At 44.4% G+C, this 20,058-nt stretch overlaps 2 long non-coding RNA genes across 3 annotated transcripts in view; one reads left to right on the top strand and one right to left on the bottom strand.

The window, feature by feature from the left end:
* Positions 1-981: 981 nt before the first annotated feature.
* LOC124507808 (uncharacterized) lies at positions 982-7,157 on the top strand. The gene is made up of 3 exons (XR_006961132.1): positions 982-1,440; positions 4,044-4,210; positions 6,778-7,157. It is a non-coding gene; the product is annotated as an uncharacterized LOC124507808 (long non-coding RNA).
* Positions 4,082-20,058, bottom strand: part of LOC124507811 (uncharacterized) — a 68,143-nt gene continuing 52,166 nt past the window's right edge. The window contains exons 1-2 of one of the 2 annotated variants that reach the window (XR_006961137.1): positions 17,904-18,734; positions 4,082-4,232 (exon numbers count right to left, since the gene is read on the bottom strand). This is a non-coding gene — a long non-coding RNA (uncharacterized LOC124507811). Of the gene's footprint in view, positions 4,233-17,903; positions 18,735-20,058 lie in introns of those variants that run through there. The other variant, XR_006961136.1, reaches the window with a different exon arrangement.

Here is a 20,058-nt window from a genome sequence, read left to right as displayed (position 1 = left end):
CTGTTCTCGCCTGGATCCTTTGTGACTAGATATGGACAGGGGACTTTCAGGAGGGTGGGGAAAGGAGCAAAGTCTAATGAGTTATGTATTATGTATTACATTATGTGTTACACATTCCTCAGGCCCATTCGTTCATTACCTGTCATTTGTTCAGCATCTCCAATGTGCTGGACACTGTGCCCAGAACTTTACATTTATTATCACTCTGTCATTTACATTTCAACGAGATAGATACTATTATTGGCTTGATTGGTCAAAAAAAGAAACCTGGGCTCACATAGGTGGTGCAATTTGCCCAAGATCACACAGCTGATTTTTGTCTAATCATAGAACAAAACCTGTGGTCTTTCCATTATATGTCATCACCCTAAGATAAAGACCCTGACACCAAGGAGCTCACAGACATGAAGAAGGTTTGACTCTTATAGCCCGTTCACTAATTTATTGGTCCATTTATTCCACAAATACCACATCAGGCATCAGCAATACAGTATGAACAGGCGATGGTGAGTGGGTAAAGATAGGAAAAACATGAAATCAAAGAAAACCCAAGAAATGAAAACAACTCATTGAAAAGATAAAACAAAGGAAGCGCATGTGACTCAGTCACATACATTTTTTTTTATTGTCAAATGAGGAACTCTACAAACCTGGGTGGGGTTTTCAACATGATTGGTCTAGCTGAAACAGAGGGGGAAGTGAAAGTCAAAGAAGGGAATGGAACATTGATTTGGGGTGCAAAATCTATACTATCACAAATGTTCTGGTTTGTTTTTCAAAGTCCTTACGATGTGTTCTCAAGGAAGAAATGTCTCACAGTTTGCTGGGTAGCCATGAAAATGTACTGCTCACGTCTCCTGAGATGGGAAACATAGTTGACTGAATGTCCCAGTGCTGGCTCCGCCACTGTGTTTATGCCAAGGTCACACCTCCCACAGGCTGCTTCCTGCCAATGACTAAGCATGACGAGGGTATAAGCCCAGGCTCATTTCTCTGGGGCATGGAACTGCTCTCATAGGCAATTTGGTCTCTGTCCAAACACTGGATCTTAGAAATGTACTTCAGTTTCAGACTCTTTCTTCCTGGTCTCCTTCCTTCCTCCTCTCCTTTCACAGGTGTGAGACCCACATCAGGGTCTAAAGTCTCTCCCTGCCTCCCCCTACTTCCTCCCTCTTTCTCTTCACAGGTGTTTCCTCCAATGACCCTCTCGGGCATCTAACCCTGTCTTAGTGTGTACTTCTCAGAGGACCCAAACTTCTATACTAGTCCATTCAGAGCTCCCGGTGGTCAAGTAAGAAATGTTTTTAAATATATCCTTTTGCATTTGGTTTGGATTTATGTGGAGAGTTGGAAAGAACTGGTCATAGAAGAACAATCGTCCTCATGCTCCTGGACCCAAGAGAGTTCCAGCATCTTAAAGAACTCTCCTCTGAGACCATAGTAAGTAACCATAATAATAATTACAATGAAATCGTTTCATCTTTTACTTGCAATAACCATCTAAATGCTGTGGGTGGGTATTTAAATGCTCGTGTTAGAGAGCAGGAGGCCCGGAATGGTGAGGAGGCTTGCCTGAAGTGACAATGGCTTTGTGGGTGGACAGGTCTAGAGAAGCCTGACATCCCTCTTCTCAATGCTGCCACAGCACATGCTCCTGGTTTCACACCCAACTGCAAGACAGAACCCATTAAGAATCAATTCAATATGAAGTGACCCTTTTGGGTGACATGATTCAACCCAAAGACCTTCATTTCCGCAAAATAAGCATCAAATTCGATGGGCATTTTTTAACCACCCTTAACTGACTGTAACTGACTGGTCAGAGTCATTCTCAGCAACATGAAGCGCCCCCCCCCACACCTCACACATTCTAATCGCAGCACCTGGCACCATGCCAAGAATACAAACAGTGCATCACAACAATTGGCTGGCTGTTGTTGGATGGACTGACTTTGGGTTTTCCCGAACGGCATAGTCTTGTTTTCAAAGATGACAACTATAGCCGTCTTTGTAAAACGTGCACGTCATTTCAGTGGCAAACTGATGACGATAGCATGTGACAGATAGCATTTATTGCACCCCTTTCTTTGTGCAGTGTCTGTGCCAGAACCACCCTCAATTATTATCCCATTTTGTAGATGAGAAAATTGAGGCTTGGATCTATTAAGCAACTTGCCCAGTATGTCATAGCTAATAAGTGATAGAGATCAGATGCCGCCCAGAATGAAGAACCACTCGTCATCCTCTCTCCTTTCCAGAGATATGCCAGAATTGAGCACAAAGTCCCCACCTTGGTCCAATAATGGTGTGAAACAAGACTGAAATCATGAATAATACAGAATGATCACTCTTTAAAGAAATATTTCCCAGTGCTTCATTCAAACTAGATTTAAAAAGTGATAGGAAGGGTGTGCATTAGACCTTTTGGGCTGTGAGCTAAGTGGAAAGAGGTTTATAATTATCTCATTACATACTTGATAACAAATGCTTCCAAGATGCTTGCTGCATTCCACACCATTTCTCTTGGATATTTTCCACAGCTCGCTGTCATTTTACTGACACTCTAATAGAAAAGTTTGAACACCCATAGGAAATTGCCCAGAGAAAGGAATGAAGGGAATCGGACTTTGATGGTTCCCTGTCTTGCTGAGGACAGGCTTGGTCATAGCTGAGCAGTCAGTCCTTGATTACACCACCAGCCTCCCCTACCCTGTTCTCTCCTTGACCACACTGACCAACGCATACCAAAGGCGGAAAATGGATGGTGTGATGAACCATATTCATCTTTTACCGTGCTACTAAGTTTAGGAAGAGTCGTCCGCATGGACAAGAATAGTTCCAGGACTGCTTCTCTCAGACTCGGAGAAATAAGGAAAACAAAAAGAATAAATAGGGGAAAAGGCAAGGAGAGGACATTCTAGTCATTATTTCTTCACGTATTACTTACTCATCCCCCAACAAAACCATACTGAGTGCCTATTTTAGGTCAGGCACTGAGTTAGGAACTGGTCAACTAAATAGACGTGAGAAGGAAATGACAAAAAAGATATGGCAGACTCTCCCTGCCCGTGAGCATGCCACTTCTTTCCTAGTTCCAGCCACAGTAGATGAATCATGGTTCTTCTCAGACAATCATGGTTATCACACCCCCTTTGGGAGCAATTAGTTTAGGGTCAGATGAGTGACACATTTCTGGCCAATGGCACATAAAGAGAAGTTTGCAAGGGGCCTTCTGGAGAAGATTTCCTTCCCCAGCACAAAGGAAGTAAAGGAGGAGGCCCTTTTTGCCACCTGCTTTCTTTCATCCTGCATGAAAAGATGTCCTGAAAAGACATGATGCTTAGAGCAGAGGCAGCCACATTGCAACCATGAGGAGAGTCATCACCGAAACTCCAAGGATGGGAGAACACAAAGATGTGCGGAACGTGGGTCTGCAATGTCACATCAAGGTGATATGCATCAGAATCCAACAAACATGTGATCAGTTCAAGTAGGCTTAACCCTTGGTAGGATTTGTGGAGTGTCTTGTTTTATTAATAATTACAAAAAAAGAGAGATTTAGTCCAGCTCTATTTTGTACCAGGCAATGGGCAAGGTGCCCTTTACAACATCTTTTTTCATCAGCACAAGAGAGGCACGCTGATGCTCACAGGGGTAAGATATGGCAGCCACTTCATATCCGCCCCACCCAGCTCCGATCTGTAATTCCCTCTCCTCCTATTAATAGCACCTCAATTCTCCTGTGGGTGGTTCCTGATGAACCATCAGCTGTGGTGTCTTGGCCCCCTCTCACATACCTGATACATAGCAAAGCTTAAAAAATCTACTGTTTTCTCTAAAGCACACTTGTCTTATTCTCTTGACCCCATTAGATATATAGCTACATCGATATCAATATCGATATTGATGTTGATATTGATATCGATATAGATATATTGGGGTCAATATAGATAGAGATAGATAGATGATGGCTAGATCTGCTCTTCTCTCAAGGTTTGACCAAATTAAAAAAAAAAAAAGACTATCTCTCATATCTCTTGCAGGAAACAACATATTTTAAAAACATTTACCATAAAAGTAAGGTTCTTCTTAGGAGACAAGCGAAGTTCCGGTCTTCCAAATGCTGATTTTTCTCACCGCAGACTAGCTTCGTGTACGTGGAGAAGGTGCACCATTACCAGGAAACAAAGAGTCAGAGAGAAAATATATGGTAGGTCTCTTACCGCTCACACCTGTTGGAGAGGTATTATAAACAAATACAGACTCTGAGAATAAGGTTTCCCTGAAAGTACACTGTCACTGCCAGGAAACTATTGCTTATCTTTAACACGGAGAACAAATCAAGGGAGAAGCCTTGCCTAGAAAGTTCAGAAATATTTGCAGTCGGTTGATATGACTTAGCACAAGCCTTTACATTGACACTGCTCAGACTGTATAGTATAGGGGTCAGCAAACTACAACCTGAGGGACAAAATATGGCCTGTCACCTGTTTTTGTAAATAAAGTTTTATTAGAACACAGACACACCCATTTGTTTATATATCATCTATGGTTGTTTTCACACAATAACAGAGTTGAATTGGTGGCAGGGATCATCTCTTCCACAAAGCCTAAAATATTTACGATCTGGGCCCTTACAGGAAAAGATTGCTGGGGGCTGGCCTTGCCTAATAATATCAGCAATTATTATCAGTTATTGAACATCTACATTTACCACCAGCGTTGGTTCTCAGAACATCTGAAGTAGGTACCTCGTCCCATTTTTCCACAAAAAGAAGGAAAACGAAGCTGAGGAATTTTTAGTAACTCGCCAAAGTAACAGAGTCAGAACAAGGATTCAAACCCAGGCATGCACACTCATTTCTGGATATTATTTATGCAGCTGCTATGGGCAGGCCATCCACTAAGTACAAGCAACACAATGGCAATCAACACTGTGCAATCTTTGTCTCATGGAGCTTACCGTGGAGGGAGAGAGGTTGTTGTTAAACAGATAACCACATAACCACATATATTAGATATGATGAGTAGTTGTGCTAGAAAACACTGTGAGACACAAGATTAGGGTACTGGAGGGAGAAAAACGGGTGGTCAAGTTTAGATGGGAAGGGGTCCCTTAGGTTGGGCTCCCAAGAGAGCAAACCCAGCAGTAAATCTCACTTGCTAATGCTTTCTTGGGCGAGGCAGTCTAGGGCAGCAAGAGAAAAGGACAAGAGGAAGTGAAGGAACGAGGGAAAGCACGTGCAAGGTGGTGTTTTACAGAGCTGGCACCAGCCTTGCAAGAAAATAGAGCTGATGGCTCAGATGGATGAGCCATCTGGGACAACCGTGTCTTAGAGAGCCCATCCGGGAGAAGGAACAGAGAGATTTATCTGCTGGCCCCTTCCCATCTCCTGTTTTCCCTGAGGGGAGCTGAGACAGCCTGAGGTGTTAGGAGGCTAGAGGATGCACAGGAGATTGGGCTCCCCATCAAGCGAGTTGCCGCAGCACAGAAGGTCATATAAGGCTGACAAAATCCAGGAGACCCACAAAGAGAGTCCATCAGGCATCTTCTTTGAGGAAGTGATGTTTCTACTGAAACTTGAGAAATGAGTGAATGAATGGGAGAAAACTTCATTCAAGCTGAGGAGAAAGGAAGTGCAAAGGCCCTGAGGCAGGAGAGAATTGGCATATTTGGGAAGCAGAAGAAGACTTTGGGGTGCTCAGGAGTTATACTCCACAGGTCCATGCCCTTGCTCCACCATTTACTAGCTGTGTAACCTGGGGAAGTTTCTGAACATGTCTGAGCTTCTCTTTTTTACCTATAAAAGGGAGATCATAAGGATTGAAGAACATCATACATGTACACTTAACACAGTTTTTGGCTCATAAAACTCATAAAAGGCAAACAATATCAGTCATTATCCTTATTATTTTTTAAGTTTATTTAATTATTTTGAGAGAGAGAAAGAGAACACATGTGTGTGTGTGAATTGGAGAGGGGCAGAGAAAGAGGGAGAGAGAAAATCCCAAAAAGACTCTGGGCTGTCAGCACCGTACCCAACACAGGGCTCGAACCCGTGAACCATGAGATCATGACCTGAGTCAAAATCAAGAGGCAGAGTCTCAACCGACTGAGCCACCCAGGTGTCCCATCTTTATTATTATTACTATTATTATCTTCATTATTATTATTCCTGGTGTTATTACTTACCCTGACCTACTGAATTAAAATAGCTGAGGAAGGGCCCTTGAATTGCATGCTTAAAAAAAATCCCTGTGATAATTTGGATTACAGACCAGTCTTCTGTAAAAGGATTATGCTTCCACATCCTTGCCACACAGGGCCAGTCGATTTTCCTACTCTACTGTCAGATTCGGCTCACTGAATGGCTCTGGCCTGTGGACTATGGGCCACATGGCTGCAAACGTGTAAGGTGACCACATACCTAAAAAGTCGGTCTCTTGCATTCCTGCCTTCTGTCGGAACAGCACACGGCGCGTAGGGGCTGCTCCTTCCTGTGCAATCACAGACCAAGAAGACCAATGGAACTGACCCTTAGTCAGGCTGTGCTTCACAGCCTGAAGCACAACTACTGCTGAGCTGTGGGCATCTTGCGACGTAAATGGAAAATAAATCTTCATTTTTATAAGCCACCGAGATCTGGAGGCAGGGTTCTTTGTTACGCAGCAAAACTGATCGATACAGTCTCTAGTGATTCTTTTACACGTGAAATTACGGCAATATAAAACACTGAGTCTGTGCGCTAGGTTCTTAAGGGAGCTTCTCTTTTGCAGGGACAGATGTCCAGCAGACATTCGGCTAGACACAAGCGTGTATTGGGGTGGAGTGTGGAAGATGGCAGTATCAGAATTGGCTCCACTAGCTGATGTTGAGAAATACCCAAAGCGAACATGAAGGCATTGGCTCAAATCTCTCCGTGCGCTCTGTAAGGGGGCAACCCCTTCCTGGCCTTAACACACACCCCACCTTCTGCATGTTCCATTTGGGTGACTTCTGTTCCCTTCCAGGCATATTGAGATGGGCATTTTCATATTCTGCTGATAGCAGAGGTGTGGGGGTGGGGGTGTGTTGACAAGATCACAACTCCCAGGGTGTTTCTTTCCAGACCTCACTTGGCCTTTATGCCACAGGAATAAAGTTGATCCCAAAGCAACTCCGACCCCTTGAAAATCCTTGTAAACTACCTTTGCCATACGCACTTCTCTAAGAACCAAGTTAATAATAACACTCATATTCATACAATTTCAACAAAATATATGTAGAAATAAGACCTCTTTTCTGTTGTCATGAATGCCTGCTGTCCCCTTTGGAGAAGCAGCATCACATAGTGGTTAACAGGGAAAATTCTGTCATTAGAATGCTTGCATTTAAATCCTGCTTGCCAGCTGCGTGACCCGGGACAAGTTACTCAACCCCTCCGTGTCTGCATTTTCTCATTTGTAAATGGGGATTATAACAGTAGTTCTACTTGAGGGTTATGTTGAGCATTATTTGAGTAAATACACATAAAACACTGAGACTGATGCCTGGCATATAGTGAACTGCTCAAACAAATGTTAGCTTTTCCTATTATTTTATGAATGAGCTCAAGCATCTTGGTCACATGGGCAGAGGTAGAGCGAGAGATTATATAGAGTACAACCTCCTTCTCTCAATGCTAGAGATGGCCTGGATGCCAGCACGCTGCCTCGCCTCTCGGGACCCACCACAGCTTTCACCCTCACCCCGTTGTTCTGGTGTAGGCTGTGGGCGTTCTTATGGACAGAAGTGAGCTGCCGCTGAAAACTGGGATGCAAGTCTGCATGGCAATGTCCAGGGAACCAGAGCAAGGGAGGGAGGGAAGGGAAAGAGAAAGGAGAGGGCCTGAGGGCCATTCTGAGTGGGGTCAGGGCTGCATTGAGGGGTGGGAGTCCCGGGACAGGGGAATGACTTGGGAACTTTCAAAGAGATGTTCTTATTTCATCATCCACTACGTACTGGAAAAAGAGATAAGGTGATCCATTGGTAGCAGCCTCAGCCCCACCCCCCCATGTCCTCTCAAACAATTCAGCTCTAGGGGCGCTTGGGTGGCTCAGTTGGTTGGGCGTCCAGCTTCAGCTCAGGTCGTGATCTCATGGTTGGTGAGTTCGAGCCCCACATCAGGTCTGTGCTGACAGCTTGGAGCCTGGAGCCTGCTTCCGATTCTGTGTCTCCTTCCCTCCCTGCCCCTCCCCTGCTCACACACTCTCTCTCTCTCTCAAATAAACATTAAAAAAAAAAAAAAAGAATTCAGCTCTGGCCCAGACTTGCATATCTTCCTGACATTAACCACCATCCCTGGGAAGCAAATTAATGGGGAATTATTTCCACACTCCCAACTCTGGTGCACATTTATTGAGCACCTATTATGAGCCAGGCAATCTGCTAAGGGTTTTACATACATTAACTCCCTTAGAATTTCCCTCAAATCCTGTGAGGCCAGAATTCTGAGGATTCTCGTTTTGTAGATGAGGATCCAATCTCTGAGAGGTTAAATAAACTGTGTAGGGTCACCGGCAAAGCCAGGAATCAAAGTCAAGTTCAGCTGTGCTACCCTGTTTTGTGTGGTACCACTTTAGAGTATTTACAGACCAGTAAATGGTGACAATGATGGCCAAGATGAGGAGATAGTTCTGGGTTCCCAGAACATGATGTCTCCCTGTCTCCTCTCTGCCCTTCTCTGAATCCCTCCCTTCATATTTCCTCCCTCCTGGAACCACCAGCCCTGCTGTCCTTTTTATTCTTCCCTCACTCCAGATTATCTGGTCAGAAGGTTGTGACCATTACTGAGAAGAGCTTCTCATGATCCAGAGGGAGTTACTGAAACGTCTATGACTCACCATGCTCTGGGGAGACACAGTGGTAGAATGCCCTGTAAGGAATCAGGGGCTTGACTTTGACTCCATCACTTGTCACTAGTTCCAGGGCCTTGGCCAAGTCACTTGACTTCAGTGATCCTTAGTGGATCAATGACACGTGTCCTACAAACACACTGTATTCTTGGAAGGTAGCTGTGAGGTCACCCCATCCCCCCTTCTCTTCCCATCAAATCCCCTCTCTGGAGAGATTTTTGCCTTGGCTCTATTCCCTCAGGTGTGGTCCACAATCCAAAACAACAGCCCATCCTGGAAAGCCATCTTCCCAAGTCTACGTTCACCTGGCACCTACAGTACTCTGAGTCCTTTCTCCCTTAGAGCACAGCAGTTCAGCATAGTCACGGGGTTCTCAGATGGGAGTGTATATCAGGATACATGGAAGGCTGCTACGACCCCGGAGGGCCGGGCCCCACCTCCAGAGTTTCTGATTCAGTATCCCTAACACATTGCTGGTTGATGTCAATGCTGGTCAGAGGACCTCTTTGAGAACAACTTAATATTCGACAAGTATTTTCAGAGTCAGGAGTAAGTGCTCAGACTACCTCAAGTTAATTCCCAGCTCTTCTGCTTTCTGGCTATGCAAGCTTCGACAAGTCAATCTCGGTAAGCCTCAGTCTTTTCATCTGTAAATGGATATGACAATGATGTGTACTTCCTAAGATTATTGCAAGGAAGGGCGAGCTCCTGCTGAGGGCCTTCAGCCTTCTGCCTGACACTTCATAAGTGCTCTGTTTGTGAGTTGTCAAAATTCAAGGGGTTCTAAGGCCCCTTGGGTCATTGAACCCATCTTCTCACTCTGAGTCACTCTTCAACCCCAAGAAACGACATCTAGTGTCACTACTGAATGTGTCTCTATCCCAGGAGCTGCCCAGAAATAAAGGCAAGCTTCAGAGCAAACCAGTAATTAGATAATGACAACAAGCCAAACACACTGAATCGCAGGCGGGTGGCGTGGAAAAGGTCAGGCTTCTCAGATCCTCACTGTAGGGAAAAAGCTCAGGACATGGCATCAGATGGTCTGAATTTGGATCCAGGCTCTCCCGGGTTGGGGCTGGGTAAGCTTAAACAGGTTCAATGTAATCTCTGAGACTCAGTTTCCTCATCTGTTCAGTGGGGACAATAATGAGCTGCCAGTTTGTTTCATAAGCTGAGATTCTCCTAGTTGTGAGAAACCCAGCAGCTACCTAAATATTTGTGTCCCTTCCTGCTCCAGGCAATTCAGGTGCCACTGCTGATAACCCCCCTGGTTGTACAACCATCTGGACTCTTACTTAGAGAACCCTCATTTCTGAGAAAGGCCAGGACACTCCACTCTATCAGCTTTCCCTGGCCTCAGCCTACCCATGTTTCCAGGGAACACCACTGGCCTATGTACCCAACCACACAGGTCACACCAAAAAACTAATGTTCAGCAAAGGCTGGGAGCAGCCACGGTCAGCTACAGCCATAAAACCCACAGGAGACAAGATTCATGATAATGTGTTCACTTTCCTTCCTCTTCTCTTTCCTCCAAGAAGTCAATTTCACCAGTCACTGGACATGCTTTGAAAGACCTCAGAAAATCCCACAGGAAAGCACCAAAGATTGTTTTTATCATTTTGTTCCATTTCTCCTGTTTGCTTAGTAATCCTGGTAAACAACTTTGTGCAAACAGAAACCTTTTTCATTCGATTGAGTTCTTGCCTGGGGCACTGTTGCCTCAATCTTAAGGTTTGGGGGTAGGTGGAGAAAGTACTTTGGATTTAAACTTCCTGATAAGTGGGCACATAACAAAATGAAAGAACACCGGCCATTTATTTATTTATCCAACCCCCTTGAGGGGGTTGGATATGAGTGACTTTCTAAGCTTCCATATGGATGTTCTATTTTTTTTTTAATTTTTTTAACGTTTTTATTTATTTTTGAGACAGAGACAGAGCATGAACGGGGGAGGGGCAGAGAGAGAGGGAGACACAGAATCGGAAGCAGGCTCCAGGCTCTGAGCCATCAGCCCAGAGCCCGACGCGGGGCTCGAACTCACGGACCGCGAGATGGTGACCTGAGCTGAAGTCGGACGCTTAACCGACTGAGCCACCCAGGCGCCCCTGGATGTTCTATTTTTTATGACCATTATTAATACTATCATCATCTTTGTCATCATCACCAACAGAGGCTTGGCCCAGAAACACAAGTTGTATTTGTTGAGTGTGAATTCGGCTGGAAGTTCAGTGTCCTTAGCCCAAGTTCACCTGGTCGGTCATAGCCCGAAGCCCCAGAGAAAAGAGAATCTAGCAGCGTTTGGGTCCGGAAGGAGACATCAGCAGAGCTTGCGGACCTGGTCTGAACCAGGTACTCTGAATGGGCACCTTACAAAGACTCAGAGCTTTGCCAGTTAGGAGTTGCCACACTGCCCCACTGACCCTCACTGAGTTACCACCCCAGTGCCATTCAGTGACTCGGTGTAGGGCACAGTGTCAACACCATTAGTGGAGATGATAATCAATCTTTAAGCTACAGTCTCATAGCTTCTCTCTAGAAGTTCTCTTACCTCCCGAGACTTTTCACACAATCCCTGCTCTTTACATCCTCTGTCCAGGCACCTGGCTTTTCTTTCCTGTTCCTGTGCATGGCATGGACTGGCATTCTGTACAGCCTTAGTTCCAATTAATTCTTTGTTTTGTTTGATTTCTAGCCATGGCCAGCAACTCCCTGGGTTTTTACTCTCAGTTGCTCAAGTAAATAAGCCAAATGTTAATTTATTGCTCTTTGATCATGACTAAATGCAGAGATGGTGTAACCAGAAATACTAACGTTTGTCCAGGCCTCCCTGGTAGCACAGTAACGGCACTGGGTTTGGGTGTGCTTCGGTTTTGCGGGGCAAAGGGATGCCCCTTCTCTAGCGTCCATCATCTCATTGGATTCTCCCAAACGTCCTGGCAAAGTTGACAGGACGGGAATTATTATCTGCATTTTGCAGATGAGGAAACCAGGCTCAGAATGATTAAATAAGTTGCCCAAGGCCACAGAGCTCAAAAGTAGCTAACTGCAGCTAAAACTTACTCAACCTGACTCCCAGTTCAACAAAACTGTTGTGAGTGTCTCTGTCCCCCATTGGGTCATCATGTGGGATAATAATTTTATATGATATCTTTTCACAGACATTTTCTGGGTTATCCAGAGTGCACTCTATGGGACGGCAGTTGTGTGAAATACTCCATAAGAAAACATGCTGTGGCCAAATATGTTTGCAATATGCTGTCTACTCTATTCTATTCTTGGAGATTCAGCATATTGATATGCATTTTCATAAATGAAAGCCTCTGAGAAGTTCTCCTGTATGAGACCTGGACAAAGTTATGACCCCAAATTGTCTGAACATATTTGATCGTGAGGAGGCAAGAGTGGAAGCATGGAGATCATGTCCCAGCAATGCACCCAAGAGACTGGGGGTGTGTGGACAAAGAGGGATGGCACCAACTGGTGAGACATATTTCAGATGCAGAGCCAATCAGATTTGCTGGTGGAGGATGCAGGGTGTAAGAAAATCAGAGGAGGTAAGGATAGCCCAGGGATGTGAGGCCCCAGCAACTGTATGAATACAGTGGCCACCTCCTTATAGAAGCTCTCCCTTGACTAAAAGCTCCACCCTATCATGGTGGCCTCTTACAGCATCCGATCCCTGGGCTTTGGTGATTGCAGTTTTCATTTTATCTTTGTAGATGAGATCACTGGCAATGGCAGAGCTTTTAACTGTTTCCTCACTACCCTTATCTCCAGTGTCTAGCACATTATAGTCAACAAATCTTTGCTAAATAAATGAATGGACAGAGACTCGCATGCGGTAGTCACTTAACAAATTGTAGCTACCATACTATTAGTCAACCTAGTACACAAGCATTAATAATAAAGCTAGTCAATTAGTATGCAGGGGGGGCTGGAGGGAAGTGGGGGGCATGACTGTTAACTGGTTGGAGGACCCCATTCTAATCTGAGCCTCGTCCTTCTGTCCCTGGACTTAGGGTAAGACCCTTCCTCTCTCCAAGTCCAGTTCTTCTGACTCCATCCAACAAGAGGTTGGACAACAGGATTCCCGTCAACCTGCACCTTGCTACCCATGAGTTTATGTGGAAGCCATGGACAAGGCTGCGTTCTTGGGAATGTGTAGCACAGGACAGCCCAACACAGACCAGGTCTGATCAAATGCTCCGCCATCTAGCCCAGCTTAAGTCCTGCAGGCACCCAGAGAAGGGGACTGCAGTAGTAGCTAGAGTCACCAAGAAGGCTTACTGGAGGTTCTTCTTTCTCCTTCCAAGAGTCTGAAGTAACAGATGAATATGGTGACATTTGTTGGAGAAAACAAACAAGCAAACAAACATTCTTCTGGTTTGTCTTACTCTCAGTCCAATTGGCAAGGCTTGCCCCTCTCCTGCCTCCAAAAAAGAACCATTGAGCAAAAGCCACTTCCTCTACTAGACCTCAATCTGAACCTAGCTTTGTATATCTGAGATAGTCTTTCTTTTCTCTTCCACTTAGGAATACACAAAAGTACATTTCCCATCTGGACCTGTTTCGAGCCATTCTCCCTCAAGGCTGATCTTACATTCCTGGTTGTGGACATCTTGCCTGACCACGGCCTCACCACAAGGCATGGAATGGGTCCCCAAAGTTTGACCAGCTCTATGATATCTCTCTCAGGGAGGGCTCCTGAGCAAATGATTTTCAGTTTCAGTTCATTTGTTTTTGTTTTCCATTTGGTTGCCCAGGGCAAACATCTACCCTGAGAGTTTCTCCCCTGGGACCATCTGTGCTATCATTGCTTGCCTCAGAGCAGATGTGTAAGGGGTCCCCCAATGCTGAGGCCCTGCTTGCCTCTTTTGTTCCCCAGAAGAGGTCACTACGTGATTAAGAAAAATGGTAGCTTGGCCCCAGCCCCTAACCATCCCCCCGCCCCACCACTGCCAATCAATGCAGTCCTCAGCCATTAATAACCAAACCCCACAAAGCCACCCAGTCCTTCCTAACATTCTCACCATTGATTTTATTATCACTGTTATTGTGAAAAATATTCATAGCACTACGTGGTGATCATCACCACATCAGTCTTGCTTTACAAAGATGCCAGCATGACAATCATTTTATTTCTGCCCCAGACTGCCCCTCCAGCTGCTACCTAGCCTAGTTTAGAGGAAAGAAGACTGAAGGATGAAGAGCTAAACTGGGTTACATAAAGAGAATCAGCAGCCAAGGTGGGATGAGAACCGATGTCTCCTGAAAACAAGTTCTGATGTTGAAAGAAAAGGTGCAGAGTTTCATTGGCTGAGCCACCCTTCCTAGGCAGGAGTAAAGGATTGAAACATGGTAACAATTCAAGGTGAGCGGTGCCGCTCTGCAAAGGCAGAAGCGGGGGTGATGTGAATGCCAGTGGCTTAGCTAGAGGGCAGCTCAACCTTCTTTCTGTTTTCAGGGTTCAGAAAGTAAACAGTAGAAACCAAGCGACAAGGATGAGGGGGGCAGAAGAGCCTACTCAGCCACCATGGGGGTGGGACTGAAGATCAGCCTAGTGCACTGTGGAGTCTTGGTCACTGAAAGAAGTACGTGAGATGCACAGAATGTCATTCTCAGTTCTCGGTTTCATATTATGTATGGAGAAAAACTGGAGATGTTGGGGGGAGGCGGTGGTCAGATAGTGACTTCCTGGAAGCTTATGAGGCTCACAGCAACAGGACCTTAGAATACAAGAACCTCAGTGGTCTGGATGATTAAGGAGGAGGAAACTCAACAGCGATATCATAAGAAGAAGGAAGAACACAGCCGAACACACCATCAAAGCTGCCTTCATTGTTGTGAATGAATTCTAAGTGACCGTTCAGCTTTGGACATACACTCAGACTTCAAAATCCCAAAAGCAGAAGTCATACCACCAGGATCCCAAGCCTGAGAAGCCAGGTTGCAGAAACATCCAACTGGCCAAGCTAAGACATTTGCTCAGCTCTGGTAGCCTAGGGATGAGGGCTGAGTCTAAGCTGTCTGACGTCTGTGGTAGGTAGAGGCCACTACTCTCCAACAAGACTACAAAAAAAAAAAAAAAAAAAGAGGGGCACGTGGGTGGCTCACTTGGTTGAGTGTCCCACTTCAGCTCAGGTCATGATCTCACAGTTCATGGGTTCGAGCCCCATGTTGGGCTTTGTGCTGGCAGCCCGGAGCCTGCAGCCTGCTTCGGATTCTATGTCTCCTTCTCTCTCCGCCCCTCCCCTGCTCATGCTCTGTCTGTCTCTCAAAAATAAATAAACATTTAAAAAAATGACTACAAAACAGAAGAGATCCTATACCAGCAGGGAAGGCTGGATATGGCCAGCTCCCAAAATGAAATCTATGAGAGCCTACCACACATGGGATTGATATGCATCCTTATAAATCCAATGGTTCCTGCAAAGAGGATGTGGACTACTCTAGCATCTATGGTGAATATCAATCACATCAATGATTAAATAAGCATTTAGTATGAATTGAGCAGTGCAATGAGTGCTATATATGTATATTATCATATTTATTTTTTCCAATTGCCCCTGCAAGAGGTTTTATGTATTCTATCTTACAGAAGAGAAACCCGAGACTCAGAGAGGCAAGACAGCTTTTCCAGGGTTGCTCAGCTTACAGTCAGAATTGTAAGTCAGATCTAGATACCTAGGCAAAGCATTAGCTTTTTTTCTTTTAAACAGTAGAAACTACCTAATGCTACTAGCCCCTGTGACCCTGTATTTCCATAGCAAGAGGACTTTGAAGAGGGATGAAGGAATGATGGTAGCCAGGTTGGAGAGGACACCATAGATAAGGAAGGATCTGAACCAAGTTGGCATCTGAAGTCATCCCTAAAAAAGAGAGGGAAGCAATCGGCTACTGGCATAATTCTAACAGTGCATTAGTTCCAGTTTTTATGTTTTGTTACATGGCTCAAACAACAAACAGACAAGTGTTTGTTGAGCAGGACACTGTGATATGAGGTCCTGTGGATGATGCAAGAACAAATGAGTCAAGATGTTTCTACGTTTTCATTCAACCACCTTGAAGTCTTACTGTCTTCCTGGATGCTTGAAAAGCTACACAGCCATTTGAATTATATGGCTTCAGATATTAAGTGACAAGGGTCCCAAGGAGGCACAGTCTGAATATTCCACAGGGGAATTAACATCTGGGCTCAGCACTGAACCCTAGGTTGGAATAAATAAAATAGAGACAAGAGAGCATTCCTGGAAGGGGGAAGGACATCTGCAAAGCTAAGGAGGAGATCAGCCCAGCTAACGTGGAGAGCTGATGTAGGTCGTGAGACAGAGAGAATCAAAAAGCAGGTTGAAACAGTTTTACCCAGGGATTTTGAACTCTAGGTTAAGGGGCTTGATATTTACATTAATAGAGATGCGAATCTGAGGGAGGTATTTGAGCGAGTTAGGCACATGTCCAGCACCCACTAGAGTTGGTGGAAACTGTCAGATACATGAAACATGTTTGCTAAGTGAATGAATAAATATTATGTATGGGTTAGGCTGGCAAGGAAAGAACAAGTCAAGGACACCAGTTAGGAGCCTATCCCATTAGCAGTCTGGGCAATACAGATTGAAATAGAAAAGCCACAGAAAGCTTGGACAATGAAAAGGACATTCTAAAAGGAAAAGAAGATGATTCTAATGCCCGCATTATTTCCTGACTGGTAGTTTGCACCAAGAACAGAGGGACACAATCTTCTAATAACCTCCAAATTCAAAAATCCATAAATCTACCAGAGCAGCTAAAGACGCTATATGCTTGTCTGGAAGTAGAGATTAAGTCAGGAGAAACAACAGAAGAGTTTTTATTTTTATTTTTTTAATTTTTTTTAATGGTTATTTATTTTTGAGACAGAGAGAGACAGAGCATGAACAGGGGAGGGTCAGAGAGAGAGGGAGACAGAATCTGAAACAGGCTCCGGGCTCCGAGCTGTCAGCACAGAGCCCAATGCGGGGCTCGAACCCATGGACCGCGAGATCATAACATGGGCCGAAGTCGGACGCTCAACCGACTGAGCCACCCAGGCGCCCACAGAAGAGTTTTTAAAACAGAAAGTAAAAATCTAAAAAACTGAGCCATCTTAAGCTTTGGAGCCAATGTTTCATCTTTTTGCTAGCTGGTTCATTGATACTCGATTTAACCTGTGGTGAATGAACAAACACAGCAAAGCAAGTCTCATTGTGTCCATTTTGCAGATGGGAAAAGTGAGGCTCAGAGAAGCCAAACATCTCACAGTGACTTGACTCTAGGTAATCTGATTCCAAGTCCTATTTGTTTTTTGTTCATTGTTGTTTTCTACCCTCCCATATGGCAGAACAAGAGATGAGGAAAACAGAAAGAGAAATATAGAGAAAAATGAAAACCTAGTAAGTCCCACTGCTAGATAGATGCCCCAAGAAATATATGATGGGGCTGCATGAATCTCTACTAAACTTTTCTCTTTGCCATAAGTATGAACACTCCCATGTTTACCTAAAAGAATTAGCCGTGAATAATAACCCATTTTCTCTCCTGACAGTGTATATTTTCTTTTTAATGCAGAGACACTGCATATATGTAATTGGTATTTTTTAACAAGCCTGTGTTAGGTCAGTAAATGCCTTGACTTCTCCATTTCCCTCCCTGCATCATCACTTACAAATTCCAGCAGATGCCAGGGAGTTCTCACCCAAGCCAATAAGCCCCAGAATTATATAAAGCTACACCCTTCTCCCCAAACAAGATCTTACCACTGTGAACAACTCACTTAGTTTCAGCCATTTGGTTTCTTGACAAGAGCCAAAAAGTGCTGAGATCCCTCCCTGGAAGGATCAGAAACCTAGAAGAGGTCATATATGGCATATTCCTTGTGCTTAACATCCTTCTTCATGACACAGGACCTACCAAGGGCATGACAGAGGTTTCATAAAAGCTTTACAGGGCACAGAGGAGTCCCAAGACTCTGAGCCACAGTCGCCTTCGTAAAGATCGGCGGTTGCACCCACCTATCTCGTAAAGCTTCAACACAGAGGTCGGCCAGATTCCTTTCCGTGTCTTGGGAAGCCTCAACAAGTTATGCTTCTTCATGATGATTCATTCAGACCCGCTGAGTTCCTCTGACAAAGGAGGAAGGATTTCGAGTCAGCCTTCAGCATAACTAGTAACTTCTTCTAAACTGTCACCTGAAGGCTGTGTTTGAGTTTTAAGTCACAACAAACAGCTGGTGACATCCCACTAAAAACCCACACCTCTTCACCTGCACCACCTTCTGCCTTTTCTCTGGTCCCCTGCCAACACCACCGCCTAGCCTTGTTTCCTAAGAAAAATGGCTTCTTTCTGAAACCACAATCCAGTGTCACTGGGATGTATGAAAACTCCTACAGACAGGAGCTGCTCCCACCATATGGGGGCATCTAAATGGCACCCATGGGTGAAGATGGTACAAAGACATTGTTCCCCTCAGCTCTCTGGGCAACTAAAGCCCCCATGGGAGTTAGCTTCCAGCAGATTCTTCTGTTTGCCCTCTGCCCTTGCTGATGTGTGCCTAAATTATCCTTCCTTATACGTGCCAAGAAGTTTTTTTTTGTTTTTTTTTTTTTAATGGAAAGCTGGTCTAGATTATTTGGGGATCGACTTGGTAAAGGCTTTTAAAGGACAACTAGGCAGAATTTATCAAATGCCTCAAAAAGTGCCCTTTAAACAGAAATGCCACTACCGATGACTTATTCTATGCTAACAATTAGATGTGAAACTGGAAAAGTATAAGGATATTCATCACAGTGTTGTTTACAATGAGGAAACATTAGAAACAATTTATATGTCTACAAATAGGGGTTTTGTTAAGGTCATTATGGAATAATCATATTATATAATAGTCAGCAGGTATTCAAAATGGTGTAAAAATCATTTCATTGATCTGGCAGGAAATTTATAATATATTATGAAGTACAGAAAAGAAGATCAAAAAACAGTTGTTAGAGTAGTATTATGTTTTTGTTCAAAAATAAAACATTACTATGGTGATATATCCACAAATGTGTATATTACTAATATAATAAAATCCCATGGCATGAGGTATTGGGATGGCTTGGTGTATAATTGCTATCATGGTGGTAGGATTGCCTTAAAATTTGGCAGTTCTTCAATTCTTTTTTTTTTTTAATGTTTATTTGTTTTTGAGAGAGACAGAGACGGAGCATGAGCAGGGGAGGGGCAGAGAGAGCAGGAGACATAGAATCCGAAGCAGGCTCCAGGCTCCGAGCTGTCAGCATAGAGCCCGACATGGGGCTTGAACTCATAAATCGTGAGATCATGACCTGAGCCAAAATCGGACATTTAACCAACTGAGCCACCCAGGTGTCCCAAAAACTTGGCATTTCTAAAGTTAGGCAGGGGCGCCTGGGTGATTCAGTAGGTTAAGTGTCCGACTTCAGCTCAGGTCGTGATCTTGAGGTTTGTGGGTTCAAGCCCAGTGTAGGGCTTTGTGCTGACAACTCAGAACCTGGAGCCTGTTTCTGATTCTGTGTCTCCCTCTCTGCCCCTGCCCTGGTCACACACACTCTCTCTCAAAAATAAAAATAAAAATAAACATAATAATAATAATAATAAAGTTAGGCAAAGGTGAAGCCTTGAGAGTAAGGGAGAAGATATTTTTCGAAGCAGAAAATCCCTCCTGTGGTCAGTCCCTCAAGAGAAAGGGTGTGTATCTTAGCAATTCAGCGTTAAAAAAAAGAGGGAGAGATTTTCTTCCTGGGTCTTTTATTCCCTGGTAATCTTCTCAAAAGTGTATGAGATCTGTAATTCTTAACAGTGAACTAGTCAGGGAAGGAGATGTCAAGGTCAAAGCTGAATACTGGGTCACTTTCTTTGTGCAATCCCTTAGGAAGTGATCAAATCTTTCTATATTTTGATCTGTTTGGGGGAGCTAATAATAACAATAGTCATAACTACCATTTGGGGGCCAGACACTTTGTATCCATTATCTCCAACCCCCCCCCCACTGTTGCCAAGATGGACGGGATCATTTTCACGTTGCAGGAAGAAATAGCTAACAATCCTGAGCATTTATGCTAAGTCAGACGCTCCCTTAAGATCTCTGCTTAGCCTCTCAACCTCAAGAACCCCACTTTAGTGTTGAGGAAGCGGGCAAGGACCTGCAAA

Source organism: Lynx rufus, unplaced genomic scaffold, assembly GCF_022079265.1.
Source record: "Lynx rufus isolate CCGP_SWC_20201006 ecotype Redwood Valley unplaced genomic scaffold, mLynRuf1.p SCAF_12, whole genome shotgun sequence".
In the NCBI taxonomy this organism is placed as follows: Eukaryota; Metazoa; Chordata; class Mammalia; order Carnivora; family Felidae; genus Lynx; species Lynx rufus.
This window is presented reverse-complemented; position numbering and strand designations above follow the sequence as displayed.